Here is a 9320-nt window from a genome sequence, read left to right on the forward strand (position 1 = left end):
GTTCTGGTTAGGGACAAGAGAGGAAATATTCCAGACAGGGCCATGGAGTGGAAGAAGAGAGAGGGATGTTGAGATACTCTGGAGCCAGTAGATAGATTTCCTCAGAAAACTTTTCTCCTACCTGTATAATCAGTGATTGTATTCATCCCAGGAAGCAGCACTTTTTTCCAAGTAATATTTCTTACTTGGTATACTGAGACGGGCTGGGACCTGGGACCCTTTGCTGGGACCTGGGACCCTCTGCTGCAGTGCTGCAGTGCTTGCACCTGGACACACCTCTCCTCAAGCAACAAAATACGACGAAACTGTATGGGACTGAAAATAACTGCATGCACGCGCGGTTGGGGCAAATTCTGGAACCAAAAGATACAAAAAGACCAAAAAAACCCAACTGCCACTTTTGAAGGGCCTGGAGCAAAAACAGGGTGTTGGGAGCAAAAGCAGGGTACTGTGCAAGCCCCCCTGCACACAGCACCACCTAAGGGGTGGGCAAAACACCTAAGCCACCCCTCCAGCCAGACCACTGGACAGACCCCTTCCCTCACCCCATATAAGGAACAAGCTTGCTCCCCCTTGAGGAGCCGGCAAGCAAGGGAACTTGTTTGTTCTCGCTGCCCCCTGCTGCAGCAGGGGCCCCAATAAAGCCTTGCCTGAATTTCTTGTCTGGCCTCTAGTCAATTTCTATTTATTGGGGAAGGCCAAGAACCCTGGTCTGTAACAATACCACCATATATAGAATTGCTTTTAACATCTGAGACCTCTTAGAAAAGAAGTGCTACCATTTGAATGTTATTTCCTGCCTGAACAGTGACCATCATTGTCACATTGGGAGCATGAGCCCAAAATGGGTCATATGAACCCTGAGATAAATGTTTGGGACACCATGAGGTCGTCTCCTTGCTGTGAAGTGATCACCAGGGGTGTGCACCAGGGATCTGCACAGGGAGTTGAGATTATCAGTGAAAAAATTCCCGAGAGTTATTGATAATGATTCTGCAGCTATTTGAAGAGAGTGGAGAAAATAGCTCTGAGGAAATATTTACAACAGCTGTAAAAAGGTAATTTTGAGCCTGAGTACTGAAGTATGAGAACTGAGAGAATGAAGCTGAACAGATAAAGGGTTTATTCATGAGGCAGCCGAACAAGGAGACAGAACAAATCGCAAATCCATCTCCCTGAAGGTGAGAGGCTCTAGATACTTATGGGATAAACCTGAGGTGTGGGGAGCATGGGGGAAGGTGATTAGAGATAAGAAAAATGTGAAGTAATCATGGTTTTGCACAACAAAGCTACATGCTTCTCCATGGGACTCATGTTCAGAAAATGGCGACGTTAGCATGTTCTAAGGGTGGAGTCTTTGGCCCTCTGATGTCAAATCGTAACTGATTGGATAAATCGTGCGTGCCCAATTGAAGAGTTTGTTGTCCCAATCAGTCTTGATTGGCTCAAGCTTGAACTGGACCCAGCTGACTCCAAGTTCGTGAAAAAAAATCCGGCAAACATCTTAATTGTTTAGGCCGTGTGATGCTTGGATGACATTCAAGTTTTTATAGAATCAACTGAAGCAAATTTAATCAGTGAAGGCATTTTACAGTTAGTATTTATTAACCAAATTATAGTTTAATGGATCTAACTGACGACTCCTCTCAGTTTTGATAGTAGCTATGTGTTTTGTGCAGGTTTCAGCCTATTGATAACCAATGTCTCCCTTGCCTGTATTGACAGTAACTGTGTCCTACTCAACAAGGAACACTGTTTAATCCATATTATATGTCTTACTCCACAATATTCCTCTGCCCTAATCATCCCAGGGCCAGGCTCCAGGCAACTAAAGATCACCCCTGTGCCCCAAGTCTCACCTGAGTTATTCAAATACCCAATCTTAAACTGTTTACTCTGCCCTTGCCTTCCTTTGCCTTGAAACCCCACAACGACATTACTGTACCATATCCAGCATTTCTATTTTTAGAACAAGTGTCCTCATGAAGAGAATGGTTTAGTTTGGGACAGGAGGAGACCCCCATGATGGTCAGGGATTACTAGCAACACCATCTGAGGTCAAAAGTTCATGAATAACAGGAATAAAACCAATGAATCACCAAAGCAGTAATTTGTGAAAGTTTATTGTACACACACCAAAAAGACAGCATGCAAACGAGGAACACTCATACCAAAATGTAGTATGCGACGCAGGGGTATATTGTTACAAAGCAACTTAGATAATGAGAAAGCAGGGACTGTTTATTCGTCTTAGTGACTGCTTATGGTATTAGAATTTTCTTAAATGATAGGAAATTGGTCAGTGGTTACCTCATACCAACCTTGAGAAACAGTTCAAGTTTTGCTTATAATTTCTGAAGGCATAAGCAAGAAATGACCCAGGACAAATTAGTCTTGCAAAATAAACTAAATTAAGCTTTGTTTTGTAAGATTAAACTGGTTTTGTCTGCTTGGGGAATTTTCAAGGCTCGTCTCTGTTTTTTATTTTAACACTGGGAAAGCTCTACCTCTTACTGGCAATCGTGGGCACTACTTTGGGTTTTTTTGTTTTGGTTTTGTTTTTGTTTTTTTAAATTTTATTTATTTATTTATTTATTTATTTATTTATTTATTTATGGCTGTGTTGGGTCTTCGTTTCTGTGCAAGGGCTTTCTCTAGTTGCGGCAAGCGGGGGCCACTCTTCATCACGGTGCGCGGGTCTCTCACTATCGCACAGGCTCCAGACGCTCAGGCTCAGTAGTTGTGGCTCACGGGCCTAGCCGCTCTGCGGCATGTGGGATCTTCCCAGACCAGGGCTTGAACCCGTGTCCCCTGCATTGGCAGGCAGATTCTCAACCACTGCGCCACCAGGGAAGCACTGTTTTGGTTTTTGGTTTAATATTTATTTATTTAGTATTTATTTTTGGCTGCGCCGGGTCTTAGTTGTGGCTTGCAGGCTTCTTAGTTGCGGCATGATGCAGGATCTAGTTCCTTGACCAGGGATCGAACCTGGGCCTCCTGCATTGGGAGCTTGGAGTCTTACCACTGGACCACCAGGGAAGTCCCGTGGGCAATACTTTGTGAGGCTCTGCATTGTCTGTTCCAAGTGTGACTTTATCTTCCTACCCTAAATTGCTGGTCCTGTAACAACTCTGCAGGACTTGGCCCCTGTCAAAGCTTGGCAGGGGTAAGGGGACGAATAGTCAGTGCTATCTCTCCCCATCATGCAAGTCTGCCTGGACAAACTGACTAATTATTTATAAAGGCTCCCTAGAGTAGCAGAAGCTGACACCTCTGCACCTAAACCAGGCTCACTAGTTGTCAGGCTTGAGCTGAAAACCTGGTGTAGGGGGTGTGGTAACTGGGAGACCTCCCTTGAGATCAACAGCCTCTCAGCTGTAGTTTGCCTTCACCTCCAAAGTGACACAATACATCCTTTCCAGGATGCCCATCGGGTACATCAACGGCATTGCCATCACACACAATCCTTGCAGATAGGATCATTATTGCACTCACGTTTCTCCAGGAGCACAGGTATGACCTTACATTGAGGACATCTACCTCCAAGAAGACTTATTTGACACACTCATCATGGACATACAAGTCCAACATCTTTCAGTACTTTTTTTTTTCTTTTAGTACTTTTGATGGCAACGTATTCTTATTTACAAATTTTACTTCCAAACTGAAATCAACAGCCACTCCCATTTGTGCCCTCAGAGATTCCTGCACTAAAGAAACTTCAGTAACCCCATCTCATGCCTCGTCGAGTCTCTGGACAACTTATGATAGTCATTAGTTGCCCCTGAGCTTCTGATGAAAAAAATCTAGCCCTCCTCAACTCTATAAATCATTAAAACAATAAAACAACAAATGACTAGTTACCCATTGGGCTCTCCCAGAAACAGAAGCTCTCTAGACCCTAAGCACGTGACTCTCCATACCAGCGGTTCATTATATTTTGGGTCATGGAAACAGCACAACACACTTGCACAGCTACCAAGGCCTCCTCAAGGTAGGATGTTTATTGCAGGGCCCAGCAGTAAGGCCAGGTAAGAATCACGGAATTGGAAATATACCAAAAGTAACCAATACTCAATTCGAGAATCATTCGGGTTTATTGCACAAAATTAGCACAAAGTAGGGAAAATAGGAAAAGGATTAACATCCACTACAAGACCTCTGTGAAGGAGGTATCTCAGCACCAGCAGCTGTCTCCAGTTCTGCAACTGGTCTCGTGACAAGAGTGAGTGGAAGGTCACCTTCTGCTCCAACAGGGTTCTGGCAGTGTCCGTCTGGAACAGTTCTCAGCAGTGTGGAGTGGGGTCCTCCAGCGAAGAGGCTTCAAGTCGTTCAGTTCAGTGGTTTCTTTTCTTTCTTTTTCTTTCTTTCTTTCTTTCTTAATTTCTTTCTTCCTTCCTTTCTTTCTTTCTTTCTTTCTTTCTCCTTTCTTTCTTTCCTTCTTTCTTTCTTTCCTTCTCCCTTTTTCTTTCTTTTTATTTTTAAATTTTTCAGCTGCACCGTGAGGCATGTGGAACTTTAGTTCCCCGACCAGGGATTGAACCTTCATACCCTGCATTGGAAGCACGGAGTCTTAACCGCTGGACCGCCAGGGAAGTCCAGTGGTTTCTTTTTAAGGAGTCTGTCAGCGTGCCGCAGACCGGCTGCAGAAAGCTAGAAGTTCCTGGTGGTGAGGGGTAAGGAACTGAAAAGCACCAGTATGGGGTCAGAAGGGCCAAGACAACTGATGGTTGCAAGGCAAGTTTATTCAAAGAGCATGAATGTATATATAGGTTTAGTACGGAACGAATATTAGGCAATAAATCAGTAAACCTTGTATTTCCACATAATTCTGTCGCCACTATCTATGCGCCACTATCTATGCGCCACTATCTATGCGTCAGCATGCCTTATGGGCCGTTCTTTGGAGATACAGACTTCCCCCTCAGGGCAGCACGTCCTTCTTCTGGGGAACAACCAGGGGCTCTTAGATCCAGAGCAGGCACCCGGAACGAAACTGGCCGCAAGCCATTTTCCTTTTTTACGCTCAATACCGCAACGTCAGGAGTGCATACCAAGAAAGAGACAAGCAGTTCTCCGGAAAGCAGAAAGCTGAATAAGCTTACAGCTTGGGGGCCACCACATCAGCGGGTGTAACGGTTATGCCCCAAGAGGTCTCATCGTTATCATTTGCTTTTTCTGTTTCAATGAGGTACATTGTCAATCAAATTTTTTATCTGAAGTAACACTAGCAGTCCCACAGCAGATGTTTCAAAACAACTAACATGGAAGTTCACATTGGCCATTGTGAATTCTTTTTCAACTACTTAACATACAATATAATAGCTTATATCCTATAAGTTTCACCCAAGTTGAGTAGGAATCGTATTCTCAACCCCAGCCAGAGAATCACAATGCAGCCTCCTGGGGCTCTGGAGGAAGTCCATACCATCTGCAGGACAGATTTATACATCATTTTGAAACAGCTCCTGATGGGTCACTGTGCTAGAATAAGAACAGAACACTTGAGTATGGGGCATCAGATATCCATGCATCCAGAACGACCCACTATGAGGGTCGTTGGTCTATTGGACCAACCAAGTCATGAAGTCTAAGGACCCTGATTGGACCAACCAAGTCATGAAGTCTATGGACACTGCTGTATTCCATTATAAGGTAGAAATGTACAGCCAGGATTGAGCCAGATCAGTTCTAGAGAACACAACTAGGCTGCATGAATAGGTAGTTGAGACCCCACCAACATGGTAACAACTCACTTCAGTGGCTGTCTGGGCGCCCTGCACAGCCAGAGGGAAGAGGAGAAAGCTTGAGCTGGGGTTCTGCTTGGCTCATTTTGCTTTATGGGTGCACGTAAAATCGACAGTGGCCGCATCACAGCCACATTCAGGGTGTCCCTGAAAGATAATGGAGTAGAAACGTTTTTCCAATGGGTTATGCTATGATTTGGCCATCCATTTTGTGTGGAAGAATCGTTATTCAAAGGTGACCATATATATAGATTCCAGGATAGCAGCCAATGATCTGCCCTGGTAAGGAAGGAAAAGTTGAGAAGATTGTTGAAAGGAGGTCTGCAGTAGAGACATATGGATGTATTTATGGAACTGTGCACACAGTAGGCAAATTTCGTATGAATTATTAAAATTCACCAAAGTATATCACTAACAATGTCAAACAGGGACTTCCCTGGCGGTCCAATGGTTGAGACTTCGCCTTCCAATGCAGGGGGTGCGGGTTCGATCCCTGGTTGGGGAACTAAAATCCCACATGCCTCGTGGCCAAAAACCCAAAAACATAAAACAGAAGCAATATTGTAACAAATTCAATAAGGACTTTAAAAAAATGATCCACATCAAAAAAAAATTTAAAAAAAAACTAATGTCAGACAACAATCACATCCAATTTCTGGACCTTGGGACTAGGACATTGTACTGACTGTTTCTTCTCCGTGGATCCTTATTTATTTATTTATTTATTTGGCTGAGCTGCATGGCTTGTGGGATCTTAGTTCCCCAACCAAGGATTATTGAACCCGCGCTCTCGGCAGTGAGAGTGCAGAGTCCTAACCACTGGACCGCCAGGGAATTCCCTTCCTCCCCTCCTTTAATTGTGTGCTCAAATATCATCTCCTTATGAGAACAACCCTCTGTTTCCTACTGAAATCCTCCTGACTCCACATTCTTGTTATTCCTTGGTGCTGCTCTTTTTTTTTTTTTTTTCATTTCTACCTGTCACCTTATAATTTACTATAATATGTAGCATTTTCTTTGTGACTTATTGGTTACGCTCCTCAATAAAGGCTTTTGAAGGACACTACATGAGGACACATTTCTTTCTTCACTGATATATAACACACATCTAGACCTGTCTCTGAAGCTGGTGAGATGTTTAGTACATGTTTTTGAAATAATGAAACAGCACAAGGTGGTAGCTTCCCTCCACACTTTCACCTCTTTCTACTTTCATTTGATTATTTCTTTCCCTCCAAGTTTAATTCTCCTTAAGCTTCTCATGAGTGAAAAAAAAAATACACTTTGTAAAAACAAGAACTTCTCAGTAGCCAAATTTCCAGCACAGTCATGGGCTCAACTTCATTCTTTTACAATTTAGAACTCAAGGTTCTCTGCTTACCACCTGAAGGTTCTGCCCCAATTTCCAATGTGTATGGGGGAGGGGTGGATTTGCACACAATAGCAACCAATTCTCCGACACTAGCTGGGTGTCCTGCAATTTAACTTAATTCTGATGCTGTCTACCCTGAGATAGCATCAGATTCCAAGGTTAAGGGCTCAGTCCTACAAGACTGACCCTCGTAGGAACCCCCCCCCCCGCAACCCGACTTCAGACACCAATTGAAAGTCCAGGTTGTGACCGTGGTGCTCCAAAGACAATGGTCAAGGACAAAGGACAACCCTACCTGAAAAAGTTTCAGCGTCACATACCCTACCTGGCTCTTGTCACTCTCCCCGCCATGTTGCGAGGGTTACGAAATTCCTGAGCCCACCTGGGCGACGGGACCTGTTCCTCTCTCGTTCCAAATAAGGAAAGGCATCTGCCCTGTCCCACTCCCACCCTACAGAAGGAAGGTATATGTGCCTCGACCAATCAGAAAATGAAATTTTCACCTTGGACCATTCCTTTTTTCTCTGGCTATAAAAACTGACTAATAGCACGTGTTTGGGGTCGGCTCTCCCAGACTACTCTGAAGTCGGCCCACTGTTCTGGCAGCAACCATTCCCTCTAATAAATTCTATCCTTTTTACATTCTGCCTTGTGTCTGGAAATTCTTTTCCAACCTGCATTCGGACCACGACAGTAACCTGTGCTTCTCATGATCTGTACTTCTTCTCTTCTGTGAGCCTCTTTCAAGGTGTTAATGTAATCTTGAATTACCCACATTACATAACTCATTTATTCATCCCTTTTAAAATTGCATACGTGCAGGACCTCCCTGGTGGCACAGTGGTTAAGAATCCACCTGCCAATGCAGGGGGCACGGGTTCAAGCCCTGGTCGGGGAAGATCCCACATGTTGCAGAGCAACTAAGCCTGTGCACCACAACTACTGAGCCGGCGCTCTAGAGCCCACGAGCCACAACTACTGAGCCCGTATGCCACAACTGCTGAAGACCGCACGCCTTCAGCCCATGCTCCACAACAAGAGAAGCCACTGCAAATGAGAAGCCCATGCACTGCAGCGACACTTGCTGCAACTAGAGAAAAGCCCGCGCACAGCAACGAAGACCCAATGCAGCCAAATAAATAAATAAATTTATAAAAAAAAAATCCCGACTTCCTTGGTAGCGCAGTGGTTAAGAATCCACCTGCCAATGCAGGGGACACGGGTTCGAGCCCTGGTCCGGGAAGATCCCACATGCCGTGGAGCAACTAAGCTGGTGCGCCACAACTACTGAGCCTGCGCTCTAGAGCCCACGAGCCACAACTACTGAGGCTGTGTGTCACAACTACTGAAGCCCGTGCACCTAGAGCCCATGCTCCGCAACAAGAGAAGCCACCACAAGGAGAAGCCCGCGCACCACAATGAAGAGTAGCCCCACCCACTCATCACAACTGGAGAAAGCCCACGCACAGCAACGAAGACCCAACACAGCCAAAAATAAATAAATAAATAAATAAATAAATTTATTTAAAAAAAAAAATCCCCTGAGGGCTTCCCTGGTGGCGCAGTGGTTGAGAATCTGCCTGCTAATGCAGGTGACACTGGTTCGAGCCCTGGTCTGGGAAGATCCCACATGCCGCGGAGCAACGAATCCCGTGCGCCACAACTACTGAGCCTGCGCGTCTGGAGCCTGTGCTCCGCAACAAGAAAGGCCGCGATGATGAGAGGCCCGCGCACCGCGATGAAGAGTGGCCCCCGCTTGCTGCAACTAGAAAAAGCCCTCGCACAGAAACGAAGACCCAACACAGCCAAAAATAAATAAATAAATAATTAATTAAAAAAAAAATCCCATGATATTTACCCAGAGCTATTTCTTTCATTATCTTTGAACAAATGCCCCAATACTATTTCTAATTTCCTGATATTTGCATTTCAAACTGTTTTCTGAGATAATCTCAATTCCCCTTGCAGAGCTGTACCTGCAATCACTGGAGAATGATAATCACTTACCAGCAACAACATGAGATCATGGGGTTCAGATGTTCCCTTAGCAGATGAAACCAAGGGCAGTTATCAATTAGTTCCCTGAAACTCTAACTGGCTTTATAAATAATATCCTGTAACCTGCCTTCACTGAGTAAACTTGCTTTAATTGTTTTTGCAAATTACATACCCTCCAAGCTTCACCTAGCTTAGACAATATA

This window comes from Balaenoptera ricei, chromosome 19 (assembly GCF_028023285.1).
Source record: "Balaenoptera ricei isolate mBalRic1 chromosome 19, mBalRic1.hap2, whole genome shotgun sequence".
In the NCBI taxonomy this organism is placed as follows: Eukaryota; Metazoa; Chordata; class Mammalia; order Artiodactyla; family Balaenopteridae; genus Balaenoptera; species Balaenoptera ricei.